The sequence below is a fragment of the Balaenoptera physalus genome (genome assembly GCF_965194825.1).
Source record: "Balaenoptera physalus genome assembly, chromosome: 9".
Taxonomy (NCBI): domain Eukaryota; kingdom Metazoa; phylum Chordata; class Mammalia; order Artiodactyla; family Balaenopteridae; genus Balaenoptera; species Balaenoptera physalus.
In genome coordinates this window covers 42,154,456-42,179,673 of record NC_138888.1, presented here as the reverse complement: position 1 = coordinate 42,179,673, position 25,218 = coordinate 42,154,456, and the positions used below count along the sequence as shown (strand labels likewise).

General features: G+C 35.6%; 1 protein-coding gene and 1 long non-coding RNA gene across 3 annotated transcripts in view; one reads left to right on the top strand and one right to left on the bottom strand.

Annotated features, from left to right (window-relative positions):
* Nucleotides 1–25,218, bottom strand: part of MAN1A1 (mannosidase alpha class 1A member 1) — a 173,963-nt gene that overhangs the window by 36,012 nt on the left and 112,733 nt on the right. The window lies entirely within an intron of this gene.
* The window catches only part of LOC309667026, a 570,884-nt gene continuing 564,943 nt past the window's right edge, over nucleotides 19,278–25,218 (top strand). Inside the window, exon 1 of the long non-coding RNA XR_014267488.1 lies at nucleotides 19,278–22,455. This is a non-coding gene — a long non-coding RNA (uncharacterized lncRNA). The remainder of the gene's footprint in view (nucleotides 22,456–25,218) is intronic.

The following is a 25,218-nucleotide window of genomic DNA, read 5'->3' as shown; positions in this document are numbered from 1 at the left end:
TGTACTAAATAAAATTCAAATTACTTTTGTATGCAGGCATTTGTTCTCTGCTATTAATGTGGTTAATCAAGAGAAAATCAGAGATATACTGAAAAAATTTCAATATGTTAAAAAAAAGATTTAAAAACGTTTATATACATATATATATATATAATCTCTTTGTCTTTGCACACATTCATAGCAGAAGGAAAACAGCACTGTATCACTAATTATATAGGGAGCAAAACATTAAAAGCACTAGCAAAGGATATGTCATGTGAAAAGAAAGGAAGCTGGGTTTCGAATACCTATATGTTTATATGAAAATATAGCTTTGGTTGCCATTCTTTCAATCTACAAAATTAACGTGTTTCAGTAAAATTATAAGATCAATGGTTACACTGGCTCTTAAATGTAAATCAGGGAAGGGTTTCAGGAAATCAGATAGGGCATCATTATATCTAGATATTAAATAAGGTCATTTGCCTTTTCTTAGGCAAAGCTGCAAAGACATGGAGATTGGCCTGGAAAGCATGAGGCACATGCCATGGGCCAGCACAGCTGCAATACCTGTGTGTCGGGGAAGCGGCTGCCTACTTGCACAGCAAATGTGTAGTGAGTCAGAACCAAGTGTTGGTCACTCACAGAACAATTTCTAAGATCTTTTTTGTCTCTAAATTCTATGAGTCTACTGAAAAATCTATATATTTATATGGCTCTAATTTCTTTTTTTTTGGTATTTTTATTTTTTAATTTTTTTAACTTTTTATTTTATATCGCAGTATAGTTGATTAACAATGTTGTGTTAGTTTCAGGTGTACAGCAAAGTGATTCAGGTATACATATACATGCATCTACTGTTTTTCAAATTCTTTTCCCATTTAGATTGTTACATAATATTGAGCAGAGTTCCCTGTGCTATACAGTAGGTTCTTGTTGGTTATCCATTTTAAATACAGCAGTGTGTACACGTCAATCCCAAACTCCCTAACTATCCCTCCCCCACCCTTATATGGCTGTAATTTCTAAAATAATATACATGGACAGTGGGCATTTGACATGAATATGGTGAGTTTGTGATAAAGGGAAATGAGTCAAGAAAGATTCTGCTCCCTTGGGCTGGGAGTCAGGGTGCCCTGGGCGTCCCACGATACCAAAGGCTAAGCTTTCTAGACCTCTGGCTCAAAATGAATTTAATTTGAGAGAATACGGGATTTTAAATGTCTTTAACTTTAGTTCTGCTATCATAGTATTTTAAAGGCAATCATGTTCTTTATCTATCTTTATTTTATAAGCACTAATAATACTTTAGAAAAATATTTTAAAGACAAAATAACAGTTTGTGTTCAGAAACTGTGTGTTCCATAAGGCAGGCATGAAAGGGAAGAACATTTAAATATTGCCAATATTGTTATAATGACTGCATTTTAAGCCAAATATTGCCAATATTGTTATAATGACTGCATTTTAAGCCAAAATGATGACTCAGCATATGGAAATATATACAGACACAAAAAGGCAATTAACATGACTGGGGAGCTGTCAGGTGTTTGGTTCAAAGAATCCTGGAATAGAACTTCAAACTTTGCTGTCATTCTAATTCCATTTATTTCGGTTTCCTCCAATCTCCAGTTCTTCCATTTTAAATTGGAGTATTATTTAATACATGTGTCTCAACTTTTAATTTAACTTAAAATTTCACTATTCTACAAAGGTAATAATTCTTTGAAAGTAAAACATCACATCAGAAAATAACTGATTATGGCAATTGCAATTAGAAACATGTCTTTTAAAAAATTGAGTTGCTATGATTCTTTTGAAAATGTGGATTACTGTGTTGTTGCTCTAGAGACTGTAATTTGAATGTGGTTTATTAGCAGCCGTAATATACTTCCTCATTCTACTGCACTCAAAAGCAAGAAGGTATAATTATTTACTGAACTCATAACTCTGATAAGCAATGGGTGTTATGTGTTTTCCCTTCTCTCTCCTGGGAATGGTTAATAGCTCCAGAGGAAGGAAGTACAGTACTAATGATGTTATTCTACGCACGTTGGAATCCTGTGGGAGAGCTGCTCTTTTGCCAGAGCTTGTAATGAATCAAGTAGCTGGAGGATTGCTCTGGATTGATGGTATACGCCTTCAAAATAATCTTAAATCTAGGTACCTGAAGTTATATGCTATAGTTACTCCCCAGATACAATTTGGAATATTAACAAATACATTTATTTACTTAATATAATCAAATGCAACAAATAAAGAATTTACAGAACTGAAACAATTCTAAAAAATTGCCAGATGAATATGTAAGCAAAACATTAAATAGTTCTAAAGTCTTGATTAGCTATAGACTTTCAATTTACTCTTCCTTGCTGCTTGCTCTTCTCTGCGAAATGGGAAATGGGCCAATAAAGAAATTTCTTGAGGATTCTTGTCTGAATAATTTCTGATTAGCTGATCAGTAAACAAACTCCTCTCAAGTTCATAGTCCAAAATACAGCTTATTCCTTGGGGCTGTGGAGTTAACAAGTTTTGGAAGAAAAAAATTTCCCACATTCTATATAGCATGGTAAAGCTTTACTTATGTTTGCAAATGATGGGGCACACGGGGATATTTAATTCAAAAGAGCAGATAATCCAATAATATTCCTTTTGGATTTTAGCATAGATTAGGAAAAAAATAATTGGAAAGTTCATGATGATTGTTTCGTTTAAATGTATTCCCAAAGCTAACTGATTTTGAGATTAAGCAATTTCAGCTTCACTTATTACAAATGCTTCCTTCCTGCAAAGGCTTGCACAGTGCCAATCTTTCAAGTTTGTAGTCTAAGACCTCATTAAGACTTGGACTAACAATTCCAGGGACTGGCATTCTAAGACTAGCCAAGATTCTACTGTAGCTCACGCACAGAAATTTTGACTGGGGAGCACTAGTCTCCTGAGGGCTATCCTATCAGGGAAAGCTGGCTAATAAAGGGTAGCCACTTGACTGAATTAATTCATAATCCAATACTTACTGCTTCTGAACAGCAGCATGTGGTTTATATCTCCAAAGAATTTTCATGCTTAAGTTTTTTAAGCAAGGGCCCAAATAATTTTTTAAAATTATCCATATCTTGTCCCACATTGTAGGTATTTAGTTTAGACAGAATCGAAACTGAATATTTATTATTTTAGTTTATTCTCACAGTCAATACTGCTGTCCTTGTATTTGACTATCTTGGATTGGAGGATAGGCTGGGGGCTACAAAGACTGAGATGATGAGAAGTCCTCTCTAATTCCATAACTAACCTGCTCCTAAGGTTCAAAGATGCTAAAATTCTGTTTTCCAGCTGTCCTTTGGGTAAGACCCCCTTGCTAACCAAACCACTTTCAACAGACTGAAAATAAGTTGAATGTAGTTTCTGCCCAGTTATTGGGCAAACTGGGATAGCCTATCATTAGGTCAGAGAACACCACCAAAAGGCAGTACTGATGAGAAAGCATTTCAGTGCCCTTAGGATGTGTGGGCATGCACATACATTTACTTTATCGCACTTAAAAAAAAATCATATTCTACCTGTTGTTTTAAATATGCATTACATTTTTCACGGACATTTCCCATGTCAATCAATGTACATCATCGTTGTTGTTGAGTGTTGAGTGCATAGTATCTGACTGAATGGATATATTCTAATTTACTTAAACATACCGCTACTGATGGACACTGAAGCTAATTTATTTTTTATTTTTAAGTTTTTTTTTTCCACTGTAAACAATTTAGTGGTATGTCTGGACCTTTTATAAAGCTAACTTATTTCTTAATAAAAATGCCTACATTGATTCCAGCTGGAAGATGTTAGCTGAATTGTCTAAACCGATAATGAGGATGGATTTTGGAATGTGTATTGGAGGCATAAATGTCCACTATTTACAGAGTTATTTCTCTTTACAAAGTGGGCCTATTGTATCCCACCACATTTGGTAGCCTCTAGAACTCCTGGGATAGCTCAAATCCATTTGTTGAAATCACATTAAGTCCTTTAAAACTGGAGAGGTGGAAGTTACAGACAAGGATCTATATCCACTTTTCTAATAAACCTCAGGAGGGAATAGAAGCATAGTATAGTCCATCTTCCAAATGGTAATTCACTAATAATAGTTTGCCAGAACTTCCCTTCCTTTTAGATACAATTATTCCACTATTGTAAGAGTTTAACACATAACATCATTCCAAAACATTACTTAAGATCCAAGACTACAGTCAGATTTGGCTATGTTTATTCATCTCTTTTTCTGCCTTTCATTCTATGGGTCTATGGCTCATCTACAGATCAAGATAAATGAAATCAGGACAGATCCCAGGCTTTTAATTTTCCAAATGGTATATAATAGTCTCTTACCACAACCAGAATGGCCAGGATTTCTCCTTTCTACTAGATTCTAAGATCCTCAGGGACACAGATTCTGCTTTATGCACCTGTGTAATCCCAAAGTCTAGGGCATTAGACATTCCCTAATGATTAATAAATTAGTTATCATTATACTTCAGGGTGGGCAATAAATTGTTTTTAAGGCAAGATCAGTAAAATAAATGCTAAATTAAGGAATCTGTAGTGGGAAAATGTAGCTAAATGCTATTCAAATTCCCAATGATGAATCAGCAAGAAAGTTCAAGAAAATAGATGATATATAGGTAATCAGGGCTAATAACTAGGGCATTCTTTTAAGCTGCGTTATGTAAATTTAGATATTTCTCTTATCTCTAATGGAAATCTAATCAGCCAAAAGAAACTAGATGGTTAGTTAAACCACCTTATCATTTGAAATGGTAGCATTAGTTTTGAACTTTTACATAAAGATCATGCAAACAAAAATGTGTGCATAGCTTGTGGGAAGAACAAACAGATTCAGGGATTACTCTGAACAGATGCTGGAGAATAAAGCTACCAAGCTATTGCATTCTCATTTTTCTGCCTTCTGCCTACAACGTATGGTTCCGAGACTGTGGAAAACCGTGTTATGAAACAGTGTGGCAATGAAAGTTTTAAAAACATAAAGATTAGGAAAAATCATGACACAAGAATAAAAAGGACAATCGAGAATGAAGAATAAAGAGGAAGAATAAACTGTTGAGGAAAACTCAACAATAAAGACAGGTGTCCTCAACAGAACATTGAGCTACTATGATGAAATCAACGACTGTTCTGTTTTGGCTCTCACTGACATCCTTATATAAAATATAGTCAGTGCTAAAGGATCATCTGTGTATAATTAGCTATATGCTGCCTTGTGATGTCTTCTCTGTTATTTATCTTTCCACATGCTGAAATTCATCTCTGTAACCTGAGAATAAGACCTAAAGGTGGAGATACAATTGTTTCTTTTACCACCACCGCCCCTTAAAATAGATATTCACATAGTAAATGCCATAAGTTGATGACTGATGCATTTTATATATTTCAGCAACCAATCCATTTCTAATATTACTGTAAATCATATTTTTTTTCTATAAAATTCAGAAAGTAGTCTAAGGTTTACTACTTATAGTTAAAATATTTTACATGGGGGCTTCCCTGGTGGCGCAGTGGTTGAGAATCTGCCTGCCAATGCAGGGGACACGGGTTCGAGCCCTGGTCTGGGAAGATCCCACATGCCGCGGAGCAACTGGGCCCGTGAGCCACAACTACTGAGCCTGAGCGTCTGGAGCCTCTGCTCCGCAACAAGAGAGGCCGCGACAGTGAGAGGCCCGCGCACTGCGATGAAGAGTGGCCCCCACTCGCCGCAACTGGAGAAAGCCCTCACACAGAAACGAAGACCCAACACAGCCAAAAATAAACATAATAAATAAATAATAAATAAAAATTAAAAAAAAAATATTTTACATGTATAGACACTTTCAATTGTTTACCTTTAACTTACATGTTTATATATTTTCAGTAATTAAGATTCTTTATACTATAGGAAACAATACTAAAAAAAAATGTAACTAACCCCTTAACAACTTTCACAAAGTGAGAATAATCAAAATGGGTAGTTTACATGGTCTGAACTTTTGGTAGCCTCCTAATGCTGATATGAACATTCGAAAAATGTTTCAAAATACTAAGCAAAATGGTTGGTGGAACTTTGATAGTAAAACTACCTATTTCCTAGTAGAATATTCAAAATATGAGCACTGACAAACATAACTAACTTTAAAAAATCTTTATTTAATGTGTGTTAGCGCTGTAAAATGCCAAAGTGAATACACGAGTATAGTACTTTGAGACCATACAATCATACTTATTTTACCTTTAAGGAAATAATCAGATAAATGAGTGCTGACACAAAAATGTAGCTTTTGGTAACTTTGTTAGAAAACATTATAAAATGCTAAAATGAAAACATCAAAATAGTATTTTGAAATTAGAAAATAATAACCACTCTCATTTTACCTGTAAGGAAAAGGAAGAGAGAAAAAAACCCTTCCTTCTTTACCCTCTGCTAATGGAGGTTGGGCTTTATATTTCATTTAAGGTTCAGTGCAAACTTGCTGGCTCAGAGAATTTTATGTAATTATTAGGCCCCGAACACTGCTGTTCTTAACCCACTTAGGATAGAGTTTGGTGATATTATGAGAAGAATCTCTAAGAGACAGAGGAATCTGGAATGGAAGGGGAGAGGCTAGGCTTAGGACAAACTATACTAGACTAAGGTAAGACCAGACTTTCCAGAAAGATCTGGTCTGAAATGAGCTGCTGTGAAATAAAGCAATGAACTAGTAGAAGGATTCCAGGGTTTTATGGATTGGGGCTAGTCTTGGTACAAAATAAATCTTACAGCTCTGATGAGCGTCTTCTTGTTCCATGAATGCCAATTTAAGAACAGTAGCAATGTTTATGGGCTACTCCCCCCCTCCCCTATTCAAAATGGAAATGCTCTCTTGGGTCCTTGAGGAAAATGTGCTTTCTTGGAATTTAAGATTACCTACTTCAGTTAATAGTAGGATGTCAATGTGAAAAATAGCACAATTATCATGTAATGTTAAGCACTAAGAAGAGACTAGAACGGGCTGATGTGACAGAGTCTGACGGGGAGCTTCTTTAGATGGGTTTGTTGGGAAGATCATGTTAAAGAGGAGAGTTTCAAGCTGAGACAAGCAAGATAAAAATGAAACCGTCAGTGAGGACCTGGGAATGGTTCCCGCAAGTGCCCTAAGGGGTCATGACTTTGAAAAGTGTGAAAACAGAGGCTGGCTGTGTGGCTGTAGTGACAGGGACACTGGAGAGCTGATAAAGGGGCAGATCACCCAGGACTGGTAGGCCAGAGCAAGCGTTTGATTTATTCTAAGTGCAACGGGAACTCACTCTAGGGTTTTAAATAGGAGGTGATAAAATCTGATTTGCTTTATGAAAGTCCACTCTGGACACTGTGGTAAGAATGCACTATGTGAGAGCAAGACCTGGAAGTAAGCAAGCAGGCAGGTATCTAGGCAAGAGGCAGATGGTGGCCTGGACTAGGTGCTAATTGTGGAGATGGACAGACATGGAGGGATTCAGGCCATGTCTGGAGGAAGAACCGGATTTGGAGATGAGGGAAGACCGGAATCAAGGATGATTTCTAGTTTTTTTGGCTTTAGCAGCTGGGTGGGTATTGATGCTACTTAAGAAGATGCAGAAGACTTACACAGGAGCAGGCATGATACAGAAAAGCATGAGTTCTCTCTTTCAGATTCTGCTATAATAACCATCATTTATAATTACAAGGACAAAGTCAAATTTGATCATTTTAATTTTCCTTTTTTAGTTTTTTTAATAAACATCAATTTATTCAATTTGAGGGAATTTTCAGTTTGAAGAAATCTTTGTCTTCTCATACTCTAGATCCTAATATTTTTCAGAGTAAACACCATCAATAATTTACTGAAATCTCTTCTGAAATTTCCTAGTACATGGTCACTAGACAGAACTTTTAAAAATAGAAATGGAAGTATGCTATACATATTACCATATACTCTGTTTCATGAAAGAGTTAAGTACCTTGGTGCTCTACTGCATTATAGCTACATAGTATTTCAGTGTGTGGGTGTACCCTGACTTACTCAATCATTTATCTCTGTTCTCAAGTTTTGCTATTATAAACAATGTTGCACATTCATGAGTAGGTCTCTAGGATAAAATCCTACAAGTGGAATTTCAAGGTCATAAAGTATGTATTTAAAATTTAATAAACACCACTCAATTACCTTCTAAGGAGTTTGTGTGCAAACAATGTAAAGATGAACTGAGAAACAGCTAAATATTGAATCTCTACCCCCTTGTAATGTCTCTCGCCTGTAAATCCTAGTTAACCAATGTTTTCCACCCATATGCATACAAACATACAGATATATATCTATATAGATAAATATCTCAAGGAGTTGTTCTTTCCAATAAAAGACGTTACATTATATCCATTACTTTTTTAAGGTACCTCTCTCAATTAGCAGCTCATCACAGACACTTTCTAGGATAATCATTTTTAACAGCTGCATAATAATATTCCACAAAATGGATAATCACATTTCATTAAGCCAATCCTCTACTGATAAACAGGTAGATCTATTCTAATTTTATAGTCATGTCATATTAACCATCCATATTCATACTAATGCTTTTAGAAAGAGCTTTTTATACATTAAGAAAACTTGCCTTTTATCTATCATGTGTTTTGCCAATTGTTTCCCAAGTTGCTGTTTGTCATTTGATTTTAGCCATTTTTTGCAGCTATATTAATTTTTATTTGGTAAAAATTTACAATTTTTTCCCTATATATGTTCGGGGTTCTGTGTCCTATTTACAAAGTCTTCTCCCCTCACCCAAGATTATGCTTTAAAAATCCTGAAAATCTGGGCAATAACTTCTTCTTTTAAAAGTTAGATTCAACAGTGAAAATCAAAGTATTATTGTATATAAGTAAGCATAAAATTTACATTTTTAACTATAAGTATTTTGTTTCTCAAGTCATGTAACACTTTAAAAAACTGTATTAGGCGCACCTGTTCAATAGCTTAGCTAATTATAGCTGTTGAATATTTAAGTATTCTGAAGTTAATTTCTCTCAGTATTTCTTTTTGATCCTACTGCAAATTTACTGATTTATTTCTTCCCTGTAGAGATTTAATAGTTTCATCAATATTTCCCCATTAAAGGAGGAGAAAAAAAGTTGCATTTAAACAATAATGGAGAACATTTTATCCAAAAAGACAGCAGAGAGGCTACAGGTAAATCAGAGAATGGGCTGCATAATCTTTAAAGATTATTTATGCATTTAGAGAATTTTTAGGTGTGACCTTGGGCAAATCCTTTAAACTCTCTAAGGCATCCATCTCCTGATCTTTAAAACAAAGTAACACCTATGCAACCCACCTCCTACTATTTTAGCGGGATCAAATGGGATAAGACACATGAAAGTGCTTTGAAAATATAAAGAGTTTAGTCCAGAAAAGTATTTTTATCTTTTGCATTAAGCAACTGACATTTAGCTAACCAAAAGAAATCTGGTTTTGGTTTTTTTCTCTTCAATTTTAGAGATATCTGCTCAATAAAAATAAATTAACCAAATGTTCACTTGGAGGTAGAAATTATAACGCAAGTAATAAGGAAACAAAGTAAGGCATTCCCAAGTTTTAAAAATGTAACAAATTGCTACCATTAACAGCCAACTTCCTTAAAGCAATTTAATTGCTGTAAAGCTACCAAATATGCAGCACTTTAAGAAAGCTCTTATATGTCTTGCAAGTCCTCCAGAAAAAGGTAATTCAAAAAATGTTCCTAGGGACTTCCCTAGTGGCGCAGTGGTTAAGAATCTGCCTGCCAATACAAGGCACACGGGTTTGGTTCAATCCCTGGTCTGGGAAGATCCCACATGCCGCGGAGCAACTAAGCCCGTGCGCCACAACTACTGAGCCCACGCGCCACAACTACTGAAGCCCACGCTCCTAGAGCCCGTGCTCCACAACAAGAGAAGTCACCGCAATGGGAGGCCCGCGCACCTCAATGAAGAGTAGCCCACACTTGACGCAACTAAAGAAAGCCCGTGTGCAGCAACGAAGACCCAAGGCAGCCAAAAATAAATAAATTAATTAAAAAAAAATCCTAGTAGTAAGGGACAGCTGCACAGACTGATGACATATTAATCAGGAAGAGTATGAAAATCCTGCCCAGGGATTCCCCTCCCCCTCTCCCCATCCAAGCCAAAGGTAAGAAATCTTAATTTGTTCTGGACAGGTACAGTATATCCTTTCTTCAAGGTGGCTAAATAATCAACTATGAGTCTTTAATGGAGCATCATTTAAAAAATTCACATACTTATAAATATCCATATACATAGCAAATTATTAAAGATTATTCTCGTAAATTATCCCCTGCTGAAAGAGGACTTACACAACAATATCCATTTTAGAATGATTTCCAAAAGACTATCACAGAACTCTTTCTTAGGCTCAAACTTGATCATTATGCCAACTACTTTACTATAGTAAATATGTAACGTTTGTAAAGGACATTATGATTTCCAAAGCTGCTGATCCAATCAACTGTGAACCAATGGGTTAAACCCAATAGGAAGTTTAAAGCTTAATTCTAAAGGGTAAAGCGTTGATAACTCAAAAATGTATTTTACTTGGCAAGTTTGAGAAGACATTGGTGCAAATAATTTCTTGAAATTAACCTAAATTTTATATTTAATTAAGCTTTTCTTTTTTTGGCTTTGCTGGGTCTTCGTCGCTGCGCGTGGGCTTTCTCTGGTTGCTGCAAGCGGGGGCTACTCTTCATAGGGGTGCGTGGGCTTCTCATTGTGGTGGTTTCTCTTGTTGTGGAGCACGGGCTCAGCAGCTGCGGCACACGGGCCCCAGAGCGCGTGGGCTTCAGTAGTTGTGGCGCATGGGCTTAGTTGCCCCCAGCATGTGGGATCTTCCCAGACCAGGGCTCGAACCCCTGTCCCCTGCGTTGGCAGGCGGATTCTTAACCACTAGACCACCAGGGAAGTCCTAAACTTACTTTCATATAAGGTCTTGTTTGCAAGGGAAATAGTTTAAATTTCATTCTTGTTAGAATTACCTATAAATAATGAAGCAATGTAATAACCAATGCCAAAAATCATAGTCCTTCACAGACTTATTGGTAATTCACACTTTAAAAATAGGCAATGGGTGCCTCTTTTAAATGAGAGCATGACAGGCTGTTTATATAAGTCAATTAATCTTCACAACAACTGCATAGGTAATATTACCTTACTATTTAACAAAGGAAACTGGGATTTAGCAAGGTCAGGTGACTTCCCTAAGGTCTTCAGTTAAATGGCAGGAATGGGGTGGGGTTCCATGCTAGGTCTATTTCTAGAATGTGAGCTCTAACTCTTTTCACATACTACATCATGCCACTTTTTATGCTGCTAAATATGGTAGGGCCATGAAAATAAGCCAACTACCTGAGTCTAGGAGAGCAAAAGGAATTTATTAGCAGTGAAAACTGAGATACGACCAATCAGTATTCATTATTTGAAACAAGATGGTGTTTTAAAAAAGAAGAAAATAATATATATATAAGACTGACTCATAATATACTTTTTAAAAAAAATAAAACTCCCCAGTGCAAACATGCTATAGAGATAACAAGAAAACTGATGCTGAAATCTTGCAACAAAATAAAGCAAGTTCACTTTTTTAGTGTCCCCAAAATGAACTCTAAATGTCCAGGTCAACAATAGTTACTAGATCCACACAAGCCTAATGCTTTACCAAGATCTGAAAAGTCTTTTGGGCATGCAAAAATTATTTTTCTATTTTTTTTAGGATCCAGTTCTTAATGATAATTTAGGGCCATATTCTCCTATAATGCATGTTTTTGTTAGATATGTTTCAAAATATTAAAAAGCATTAAAAAAGTAAAGTTTTACTTCCAATTTCTACCTCATCCTCTATTTTCCTATTCCCTCTTCCCACAGAGAATCATTATTGTCTCTTGAATAACTTTTCAAAGATAAATTTTTTTGCATATGCTAACAAATATGAATAAATATCCATCCCTTTTTACATAAATAGCAGACTAAACACTGTTAAGACCATATTCTTGTTTCATATTTAGAATATTCACAGATCCACTTTTATAAACTTTATTTTTAATAAAAAATTTCAAATACATAGACAAAGTAAAGCAAAAGTTCAATAAACACCTAGATTTACCCATATACCCACCACTTAGATTTAATAACTAGTAAAATTTATATTGCCATATTTGCTTCATCTACATACCTATATGTAAGCATATTAGTATTCTTTTGAGGAATTATCATTATTATTTTTTTAACATCTTTATTGGAGTATAATTGCTTTACAACGCTGTGTTAGTTTCTGCTGTATAACAAAGTGAATCAGCTATATGTATACATATATCCCCATATCTCCTCCCTCTTGCATCTCCCTCCCACCCTCCCTATCCCACCCCTCTACGTGGTCACAAAGCACCGAGCTGATATCCCTGTTCTATGCGGCTGCTTCCCACTAGCTACCTATTTTACATTTGGTAGTGTATATATGTCCATGCCACTCTCTCACTTCGTCCCAGCTTACCCTTCTCCCTCCCCATGTCCTCAAGTCCATTCTCTACCTCTGCGTCTTTATTCCTGTCCTGCCCCTAGGTTCTTCAGAACCGTTTTTTTTTTTTTTTTAGATTCCATACATATGTGTTAGCATATGGTATTTGTTTTTCTCTTTCTGACTTACTTCACTCTGTATGACAGTCTCTAGGTCCATCCACCTCACTACAAATAACTCAATTTCATTTCTTTTTATGGCTGACTAATATTCCATCGTATATATGTGCCACATCTTCTTTATCCATTGAGGAATTATTTTAATGAAATTATAGCTATCTAGTCACGAAATATTTCAGTATTCATCTCCAAAGAATAGGGACATTTTCCTATATAACCACAATATCATATGGCACCAAAGAACATTAATAATTTCTTCAAATCATGTAATACCTAGTCATTATCTAATCTCATCAACTAATTGACCTCAAAATGTAAAGAACCATTATTTTTTACAGAGCTCTTTTTGGCTGTAGTACTGCCGGCATAAGAGAAATAGTACAGGCTTCATCTAATACCAGAAGTTTACAGTGTTTATTTTTCATTTTGGTTGTTGTCATGTTATTTTTATTAGCACCTTTCATCTCTATCAAAAAAATACTGTCTAAACTTTACTTTGACATTGGCATAGGAAACTTTCCTCACCATGTTTAGCTTTCCACAGTTTGACATGCACAAAGTTGCCCCAAAAGTGTTATTTATATAATTATAGCTAACATCCTGAGCAGAGTTAGGAAATGGAGAGGAGAAAGTCCAGCTCCCCTTGTGGCAGAATCTTTCTTCTCTCTGTTCCACAAACTCTCTACTCACTGACCTTGCCAGGACTCTATCTAGTATTCTCAATTTATTATTTAAAACGAAGGGATATCAGTGGTGGTGATGGCTGCACAGCTCTGTGAATATACTAAAAACCTTTGAACTGTACACTTTAAATGGGTGAATTGTATGGTATGTGAATTATATCTCAATAATGCAGTTTTAAAAAGAGAAGAGAGGGAATACATATAAAACTCATTCTAAAATATCTTAGAATTAGTTCCCTATAGTGAAATTTAAAAATTTTCTATGTATTCTTAGCACTGAAAAAAAAAAGCCTAATAATTAAACTAAATGACTAAAGTTCCTATTTATTCTACTATTTTGATTATGTAACCATATTACAACTGTGACTCTTACAAATGTTAGTTAGTATGTGGAGACAGTTTATTAAAAAGTATAGTCAGGAATAATTTTTTGCTTTATAAAAACCAAATAATCCTTTAAGTAAAAAAAAAAACTCATAATAAATTTAAAGTTATTTGACTTGAAGGGAAATAAGTAACCTCATTTTCAAAGGTAACACTGACAACTGGTACAACCATTCTGCAGGGGTGTTTGCCAAAATATATCAAAAATATTAATAATATTCAGACTCACTAATTTAATAATTCCATTTTCCAGAAATTTATCCTGAAGAAATAATTTAATTCTATTACCAAGTATAAACACTTATATTTCTAAGTATAAATAAATGACTTGTACATTAGGGTATTATAATGTAAGACTGAAAAGAACTTGGCTATCTAACAATAAGAGAAAGTTTAAAAATTCTGGCCCATTTAGAAGATCTTATAGTATGCAGCCATGTTGTAAGAAAATGTTTAACAACATGGAGGATTCTTTCTAATACTTTTTTAAAAATGAAGGGACTTCTGGCTTCCAGTAATGGTGAAGGGAATTGGTTGGCAAATCCTCCAGTAAGTAACAATTATAATATCAGGTATCTATCTATCTATCTATCTTTTAAAAGCACTAGAAAGTGACCAAAATCAGGCTTAATCTAAAAAAAAAAGCACTGACCACTGAAAGACAGCCACTGCAATGAGTTAAGAGTTCGAGTTAGTGACTTTTCCCCTGATCTCACAAAATTTCAATCTTACTTTAGCCAGAGTTAAAGGTTGGCAGAGTAGCTGAAAATGTATGTGGGGGGGGGGCGGGGGGGGGGTAGTCCACAGAAGCCATAGAAGGAGTGGGACTAAAAATCTGAGTATACTCTCTGCCCAAATCCCTGGAGGACCACTAAATAAGATACCATTGGGTCACCAGGAAAACAGCTGACAGAAACCAGAGGAACACTTACCTCTGAAAGGCAGAACTGCACCCTATGAGATTTGTGAGTTTGCGGCTTTGACTCAGGTTACTCCTGAATCCAGGCCTAACTCAGAAGGCAGAAAGCTAAAGCCTTACTGATTTCAAGTGTAAGAGGACAGAGCCTGCTAATGCTAACACAAACTTTGCCCCAAACCTTGACAGAATGCTAAACTGCACAGGTATGAGAAAGTTCCCCAGGAGGCCAGATTAAAAACAGTAGCTGGAAGCTAAAAGAACTGAGCTTTCGCACACTGCAGGGGAGGCAGAGCTTATGGTTTGAATCCAAAGGAGTGAACTGCTTACTAAACAACAAAATCATCCTCAGAAGAACACAGAACATCAAAGGTTGCCAAACATATCCACAGTATCTAGTTTTTAACCAAAAATGACTAGATATGCAAAGAAACAGGAAAATGTGACTCATACTCAGGAAGAAGGACAGTTAAACAGAAACTGACTCTGAATGGATCTAGAGGCTGGATTTAGCAATGACTCCAAAGCAACTACTTAAATACATTCAAAGAATTAAAGAGGAACTTGCCAAAGAAGTGGGCAGAATAAACAGTAAACTTGAAGCTATTAATAAAAATGATCACATCTGAAGAACAGAAAGAAGACAGTTTAAACATAATGAATAGAGCTTCAGAGTCCTGAGGAGAACATTTAGAGGTCCAACAGAAGTGTAACTGAAATTCCAGGAGAGAAGGAGAAAGAGGCGGAAAAAATATCTGAAGAAATAATGGTTGAAAACTTCCCAACTTTTCTGAAAAGCATGAATTTGCTAATCTAAAAAAATGCAGTAAACACAAGCAGGATAAATACAAAGACACCCACACCTAGCTAGGTATATTAGAGTCAAACTTCTGATAGCCAAAGATAATGAGAAAAATTTGAAAACAGCCAGAAAATAAACAGCAAATCACATACAGGGAAATAATGACAAGGTAACAGCTGACTTATCAGAATCAATGGAGGCCACAAGCTGAAGGAATGACATATTGAGAATGTTGATAGAAGATCTGAAAACTAAAAATTCTGTATCTGATGAAGTCTTCCTCCAAAGGTAAAAGGGAAATAGGTATTTTCAGATAAGCAAGAAACTGAGATTATCTGTCCAGTAGCAAACAAACAAACAAAAAACTAATACTAATACTCAGTAAATACGAAGGGCCAACTATACGATACCATTTTATTTTATATAGGGGACCTGAGCATCCTTGGATTTTGGTATCTGAGGGGGTCCTGAAACATATCCTCTCTCGGATACCAAGGGCTGACTGTTTACAGTTGTAAAGTTCCTGTATTTTACCTGAAATAGAATATTAACTCAAAGTAGACTGTAATCCTTAGAACAACTATACATTATATCTAGATATATAGATTATATACCAATATGTAAAAATATATGTTCTTATTTAATAATACAGGAAAGGAGAAAAAAGAGGGACAGCAGGCAGCATGAGCTTCATAGGTACATCAGTTCCTCTGCCTTCACATCACACAGGGGTGAGGTACAGCGACCTGGGTGGACGCTACACATGTGGTCGCTTTGTATTACAGTCGAGGAACCTTCATCTTTTAAAGGAGCTGCTAACAAGCTTGCCCAACTTTTGCTCCAGGATGGGACATTATCTTTATTATCTTGGACAGCAAAAAACCACAACAAAACAATACAAAACAGAACTGCCCACTGCCCTAGAAGCCATGTTAGCTATTTTATCTTTGGAGGCTGTTTAAAACATCTTTGAAAAGAAGAGTCAGGAACAAAAACTGGTATGATTCAACAATTTCACTCCTAGGTATTTACCCCAAGAGAACCGAATACAAAACACGTCCACATAAAAACTTGAAGTTTTCATAAACAGCTTTATCCATGATGACCAAATTTTGGAAATAACACAAATGTCCATAAACAAAAGAATGGATAAACCATGGTATATCCATAAAATAAAGTATTACTCAGCAATCAGAAGGAATTAACTATTATACACAGAAAAATATTAATGAACCTCAAACACTATGCTGTATGAAAGAAACCAGACAGAAAAGAACATTTACTGTACGATTCCCTTTGTATAAAATTCTAGAAAGGGCAAAAGTCATCTATGGTGACAGCAACATATCAGTGGTCGCTGGGAGGCAGCTGAAGGGGAGTGATGATTGCAAAGGTCACAAGCAAAGTTTGGTGAGTGATGAAATGCTGTATACCTGATTGTGGTGGTTACAAAGTATATATTAATACATTTGTCAAAATTCATTTAAATTTACATTTAAAATGGGTGCATTTTTGCCTGTAAATTATAACTCAATAAAGTAGACAAAAAGGAAAAAAAAGCATGGGAAAAAAGTATATGATTTCATTGTTGACTCCTTGAAAATGAGCACTGAATGATATATAAAGTGTTTACACGGGATTGAAATTGTGATTATTTTCTTCTTTTTGTTTTCTACATTTTCATATTTTCACCAATTAATATAGTTTCTTTTATAATAAGAGAAAAAGCAACTATACATTTTACTAAAAACAATAGCTTACCAAAGACTATTTTACTCATTAAAATTATTAAAAAATTCGTTATCTAGAGAGAAATACACCCATAGTATTTCATTGCTCTACACTGATGCTTAGAAAACCAAACATTTTCTAAATATGCAAAATACCTACTGGAGTGAAAAAGGAGACAAGAAAAAACTGCTTGATTTTCTAGTTCTTAGGTTAACATATTCAACTGAATGCTAAACAATGTTGGCATACTAAACTTACTAGACTTGTGTAAGTGACGTGGTTCAGAGAGACCCTTGTAATATAGCTTTGTGGTAATTACTTATTGATTGTTCACCAGCATATTTATTCCTTGATAACTTAATTGAAGAAAGTTTTACCGTTAGTCCAGAAGCAAAGAATCTGATTAACTTCATTCTAACCCTACTGGTATTTAATGTGTTTATGATGAATCCAAAGCTTTGGTCAATAAAAATGATCACACTTTGCAAATATCATGATATTATCATATTGACTTAGGATTTTCTTTAATATATATTGATAATTCCCAAACATTTTTTAATGATTCATTTAACAATTTTTTTTTTTTTTTGCTGAGAAACTCAACCATCGTGACTGGCCATTCAAAAATGCATCATGGAATAAATTGTTAGCACACGAAAGGTACCTGTAATTCAGAAAAATAAGAGTTCTGTAACTATACACCTTAACTTTTTCTTACAAAATAAAATAAGTCAGACTTTTTTGGGAAGCTCAGACTCTTGGGAAACTAATTGCTAAACTAATGTCTTAGTAACAGGATTATTGGAAATTGAGAATGAATCTAAAAAACTTTAAAAAACAAACATGGAGGCAATACTAAATTTTTTCTAAATAGAAATACAGATGCTTTGCCTGTCCATAGATGAAAATGAATAGTTTGTGTCAATCTTACACCTTTTAAAAATTACAAAATATAGAAATAAAAAGTGTGGGCCCTCATACTGGCCCATAACCAAGCATCACATAGTAACTATGTATAACTCTACCACTACTCCTGCTACTTAACCTTCAGATTTCAAACCTCTCACTGAGGGCAAACATGTAAGTCCGCTCTTTTTCAATTAAAAAGAATCATAAAAATAAGCAATAATGCTAATTTTCTACAGTGGGTACTTTTTGAGATTAAGATTTCATATTGCTAAACACATGGTATTCTCATTAGTAACTAACATAAATGAATAATACATGACAGCTCAATTCATTTTCAAATATATTCTGGGCAATAAGTTTATTACTAGAATAATGATATATTTACTAAGATGACTTCTTTGGAGGACATGTAACGGCATTCATCTGAACCAGTAATTTATGAAAGTGTATTCTGGAGACAAGAAATGTAGATCAGGAATGGCAATAGCTGTTCTGGCTAAAAGAGGTTACATGTGAAAGAAGTCTGGAAAACAATGTTGTGAAAAAGCTCTATTCCAGAGATTAGCAATGCACTCTGCACATTGACATTGGCCAGTTAATTGCTCTGAGAAGCCTACAGTGAGGAAACCTTTGTAACCCAGTGTTCACATTTACCTACAGGGCTATTTTCTTTCCATAGATCACCTATTAATATCTCATGGACATAATAGTCTATGAAACACAACTTGGGAAATATAACTTATCTATAAATTCTGCTATGCTGGTTTAAAAAATATATATTTCACAAATGCAGTTGAGTTGCAAGCATTTTTGATTGATAATCAACGGCACACACTTACGTCCTATGAGGATAAATGCTTTTACCGATACAAGAGTAGAATGCTACATCTTTCATGAACCTTTCTCTTGTTTTTCTGCAGTGCTACTTCCTCTGTCACATTCTCGACTAATGTAATGCCCTCTTCTCTATTTTAAACATATATAAAATAAACTGATAAAGATATGCTATATACCTGTACTTTCTGAGTTCAGGATTTTCGTGGTGGGACTCATCTCAGGCTGTAGCAATTTTGAACCTGAATCCATTTTACATGGTGTTCTCTTCTCCAAATTAAATGATCAGGTTCCTTTTTTTCAGTCTTCATTTTTGACTAACCAAAACTGAAAAATACAAACTTGCTACTGGTATAAATCACAGGCTTTTTCTCCTAAGTTAGGTCTTTTTTTGGTAGCAGTCCCTTGTCAAACAATCTGATTTCAGAGATCATTTCAGCTGAATGGAAATCTTCGAGATTGCTGCTTGATGGCTAAACCAGTGACAGAAGACCAAATTTAAAACTGGACCCAGCATTTTGAGGACCTAACTGGCTGTGAACTTCCACATGCAGGACTTCATAGGCTTGTGTTCTGGGGAAAAGTTAAATATGAAAGAAGTAAAATATAGAGATCTAAAATCATCAGCTCCTGAGAGTGGGCATGGTTTGGTCGTATGTTTTTTGGCTTTCGAGACAGGGATGAGCAGTAAACCTAACTCAGCTAAACTGAAGCCCAATCATGTTACTCATGCTGCTTAAAATCTTCAATGACTTTCCACTGACATCAAGAGAGCTATGAAACTCCTAACAGGAGTCTGTTCTTGCTCCTCTCCAGATGCTGCTCCGGGCCCCCAGCGGCCTTGCCTCTGTTCTGCATCTCAGCCTTACCCTGCTCCTTTCTGACACAGAAATTCTCCTTCACGGGCCCCAATGCCTGGATAGTCCACTCTTTCCTCTTCACCTAGATCTCACCTACACATCCCCTTGATCTCACCTTGAAAATCACTTCTTCAGGAGAGCTGTCTCTGACCTCCCTGAGATTTGATAGGTTTTTGTGATTAATTAATGTCTGTCCCTCCCATAGACTGTAAATTCCATAAGAGTCACCAAGAAAGTGTTTGTGTTTACCAGTTTATCCCCGGCACCTAGCCCAGGATCTGGAATGAGGAGGGTGGTCACCTGATGATTGCTGAATAAGTGAGCAGGTTCCTTTAACTCACTGCAATGGAAGCACAGGTCTAGTTCCCAGACCACTTTCACGGAGCAGCTTCTCTCTGCCAGCACTTCCCCTATTTAATATAACTGCAGCGACTATGACAAATATATAACTGGACCTCAGATAACAAGCACAGAATATGTTTTGGACCACATGTTCCTTCTGCTGATTGTACAGTTAGTTCTATGCTTGCTCTACACCAGCCTACTTGCTTTCTTGTCTTGCCAAAGCATTACTGAAACCTGTTTTACCCTATCATTAACCCTTGAAACAGCTTATCAAAATGCTCATGAAAAGTAGACTCTTATTGGGTAAAGAAATAAAGCTGTGTTTTTGAGTCTTAAACAATTTTTCACACAAAAGGAATCTACCCAGAGTTTAAAAGGCAAAGGCTGGGACTTGCCTGGTGGTCCAGTGGTTAAGAATCCACCTTCCAATGCAGGGGACGCGGGTTCAATCCCAGGTCGGGCAACTAAGATCCCACATGCTGTGGGGCAACTAAGCCCGTGTGCCGCAACTACCGAGCCTGCACACTCTAGAGCCAGTGTGCCACAACTAGAGAAGCCTGCGTGCTGCTAGGAAAGATCCCGTGTGCCGCAACTAAGACCCGATGCAGCCAAATAAATAAATAAATTTTTTTTTTTAAAAAAAGGCAAAGGCAGGAGAAATGTACTGTTGGGCCACGGTCTGGGCAGTAGGTCAGTGATTAATGGGGAGCATATGCCACACTGCACTGTGATATTCCACTTTTATCATTCCAGATACAACGGACCAAAGATTCATGCATTTACATATTCTTAATTGAACTTACTTTCTACCTCATCTTCTAATTAAAATGCTTTCGTACTAGAAAATTATGAAGATGTTTTCCCAAAGTGGTCTCTCTACTTTTAAAATCAGCCTACCTGAACCAAACACCTTCCATCCCATTCTTCTTATATCCTTCTTAAAGTATCCAGATATAATTTAAATCCTTCCTATGAGTCACACGTTTGGAAGTCTTGTTTTCTTATCATGCCAGAGTAAGAGAATCTAAACATTGTTTAGATAAATCACTGGACTTGGTATACCAGTTTTTAAGGTTTAGATGATGGGGGAGCCTCAATCTCTTCTCTAGCTATGTAAAACAGGAAAAAGAGCAAAAGATGGAACACCACTTTGTTACATATATACAATGGAATATTACTCAGCCATAAAAAAAGAATGAAATAATGCCATTTGCAGTGACATGGATGGACCTAGAGACTGTCATACTGAGTGAAATAAGTCAAAGACAAATACCATATGATATTGCTTTTATGTGGAATCTAAAAAAATGATACAAATGAACTTATTTACAAATAGAAATAGAGTCACAGATGTAGAAAACAAATTTATGGTTACTAGGGGGGAATGGGGGAGGGAGGGATAAATTGGGAGATTGGGATTGACATATACACTCTAATGTATATAAAATAGATAACTAATAAGGACCTACTGTATAGCACAGGGAACACTATTCAATACTCTGTAATGACCTATATGGGAAAACAATCTAAAAAAGAGTGGATATATGTATATGTATAACTGATTTACTTTGCTGTACACCTGAAACTAACACAACATTGTAAATCAACTATATTCCAATAAAAATTAAAAAAAAAAGAAACACTACTTTGTAAAAAGCTGCCTACATTATTTTTCACTACAAATTAATGTCATATTTACACAATAGAGATTGACCAGAAAGACAGTTTTGCTAATTATACCTCTATGCATCGTTTTTTGTTTTAGAGGGGAAAAATAAATGATCATATTACTTCTTAATTCACTCAGGAGCTTTCATCTCCATGAATTCAGCACACAGTTATGCAGAACTTTTAGAAATCCCACAACTCAGTGGTATAGCTTATATTTGTAGAAGGAAACAAAATGTTAGGAGAACAAAGAAAGGAAGGTGATTAAACTTGTCTAGGGTGGGGAAGGGACAAGGTAGAGAGAACGGAATTGAAGAAAATCTTTCACAGAATAGGTGACATAACTGGACCTTTAAAAACTGCAGACATATGATCCAGCAATCCCACTCCTGGGCATATACCTAGACAAACTATAATTCAAAAAGATACATGCACCCCTATGTTCATAGCAGCACTATTTACAATAGCCAAGACTTGGAAACAACCTAAATGTCCATCAACAGATGAATGGATAAAGAAGATGCAGTACCTATATACAATGGAATATTACTCAGCCATAAAAAAGAATGAAATAATGCCATTTGCAGCAATGTGGATGGACCTAGAGATTATCATACTAAGCGAAGTAAGTCAGAAAGAGAAAGACAAATACCCTATGATAGCACTTATATGTGGAATCTAAAATACGACACAAATGAACACATCTATGAAATAGAAACAGACTCACAGACATAGAGAACAGATGTGTTGCTGCCAAGGGGGAGGGGAGGTGGGGGAGGGATGAATTGGGAGTTTGGGATTAGCAGATGCAAACTAGTATATAGAGAATGGATAAACAACAAGGTCCTACTGTATAGCACAGGGAACTATATTCAATATCTTCCGATAAACCATAATGGAAAAGAATATGAAAAAGAATATATATATATGTGTGTATAACTGAGTCACTTCACTGTACAGGAGAAATTAACACAACGTTGTTAATCAACTATACTTCAATACAGTTTTTTTTTTTAAATGGCAGAGTTTTGTTGGGGGTAAGAGGGCCCTTCCAGGCAAAGGGGCTGAATGAATACGTGGGGGTTTGAGAGCACAATGCCTATTTGAAGAAAAGCCCTATAGCTCTTGGGAAGCTGTTAAAGATTCTTGACTAAGGGGAGAAAGTGTGGACAGCAGAAGGATAATGTTTTGAGAAGATTACTCTAGCTATAATAGATACATGCATGTAGTCAAATTGGAGGGTAGAGAAATTGGCGGCCGGGAGACTATTTCCAAAGCTACTGCTCCAGACCAGAACTAAACTGACAGGGGCTAGAACCGGGGGATGAAATGAGAATGGGAAAGAAGCCTGGCTGTGAGAGGAGTCAGAAATATTATGGGAATGAAGTACATAGGATCTGATGACAGACTAGCTATCAGGAAAAGTATTTCAAAATGTCCTCGGGAGGAACTGAGGTTACTGGTGTAACAAAAGGTCAGTCTGGAAGGGACACTGGTTTGGGGATTAAAATCATGCAGATGACTTTTGACAGGTTCAGTGCTATCTGGCACTCAGCAGGATATAGGGAGTACATTCTGTAGTGAGGCCTGGGTTAGAGATTTGGATTAAAGGGTGGTTACTGCCACAAATGTAGGACTTAACAGTAGAATACCCAGATGTTTCTATCTAGAGGAGGCTCATAGGAGAATATCTTAACATCTCTGCAGAGTGGGGAGGATGAGGTGTGGATAAGTAGGTTGTGTGAAAGATGAAGAGAGAAGGACTGATGTCTTGAAGAGTCAAGACAAGACAAGAGAGGATACAAAGGCCTCTCTCACTGAACTGAGGGCTTGGCCACAGTACTAAAGGAAGCAGGGGGAGACTGAACCACAGAAAAACGCTTTCACTCTTTCCTATACCACTAAGACGCTTAATGAATACAGTTTCAAATTTTGATCACTTTGACATTATCACAAAGATGAGGAGAAAATACAGAAGTAGAAGAGTAACTAAGATGGTAGGAAAGAAGAAAAATTGTTTCTAACAAAAAAGGTTTAAAAGAATTCAGGTTCTACATGAAAGGCTTAAAAATACAATCTGTAATTTTTATCAAAGTATCTGTTTTTGATTTGATCCTACTTGCAAAATAAATTTTTTTTTTTTCCAAAAAAAGAAGAAAAAGGAATTCAGGTTCTTTATTCTAAAAGAGAGAATAGAGGGAAGATTTATACATAATCCTAGCTCTTTCACCCAGATAAGAAAGATGCTATGCACATAATTTTCCATTTTTAACCCTTTAGAAAGGAGGGTCTATTTGTTTACATTTATTTTTATCTTTAGTGAAAGTGGGTTTAACAAAAGGTATAGTTCTAACCGAAGGGTACTGGTGAAGTTTCATTCTGGGAGGTATGTGGAATTCAACCATACTCATTTAAAACACTTTTAATAACCTGGAAGTGCTGAATGATCGATATAGTACAAAGAGACAAACATGGTGATAGCCTATAATGGCAGTAAAATATTAGGACAGTTTTCTCTTCCCTGTTTTTCTGCCAGGGATCAGAAAAATTTTAAAGCATAAAATTATTTCTTTTCACTGCAACTGTTCCAAACTATTTCAAAAGGAAATCTGAATTACAGAATTGGATATTTATGTCTGTGCCAGACTAGATTAAATCAAATTAATGAAAAATTTGAAATACACATATATTTGGAACTCCTTTGTGGACTACAGAGAATTGCAGAAGCATAAGGCATTAATATTAACTTGTCTGGCTGCCTGTAGCTTGTGCACTCATAATTCCTCTTGCTTCCCATCTCCTCCCCTTTACATCTTTTCCTTTAGGATCAACATAATAATAAATGTATTTTGTAGCATCTTTAGTTGGAAAAGACACCCTAGGTTTTACTGTCTTTAGAAAAACTTGAAAAGCAAGTTTATTATTCTTATAGATCTATAAATTCCAGTTTTTGAAACTTCTTTTTAAAATATAAATATGAAATCACCATCTCTTTGTCATAAGCCTCAGAAACATAGATTAGCGAATTCTGTAATTTGAAGTCTTTTGAATCTAGCAAAAATTTAGGATACTAGCACTAAATATGGTGTTCATTTTAAAATACCACTCTTCCAGTATAGACTAACACCCTCAGCCATTTTACTGCATACCCAATCAATATTAAAGATTAATGTCTTTAAGCACTTTCTGACCTATTTCATCTTAAAACCAATAACTCACCTAAAAAAAGCTCTTGATCTAATTAACAACTTTTTTAGGCAAACTTCCACAGTTGGCCCACTTTAAAGTGGAGAAAATTAATACCACAAGATCATGTAGTCTTATAATATTTATATCTAGTTAAAAGTAATTTAGAACTTCCCTCGAAACCAATTTAAAAAATATTCTCAAGA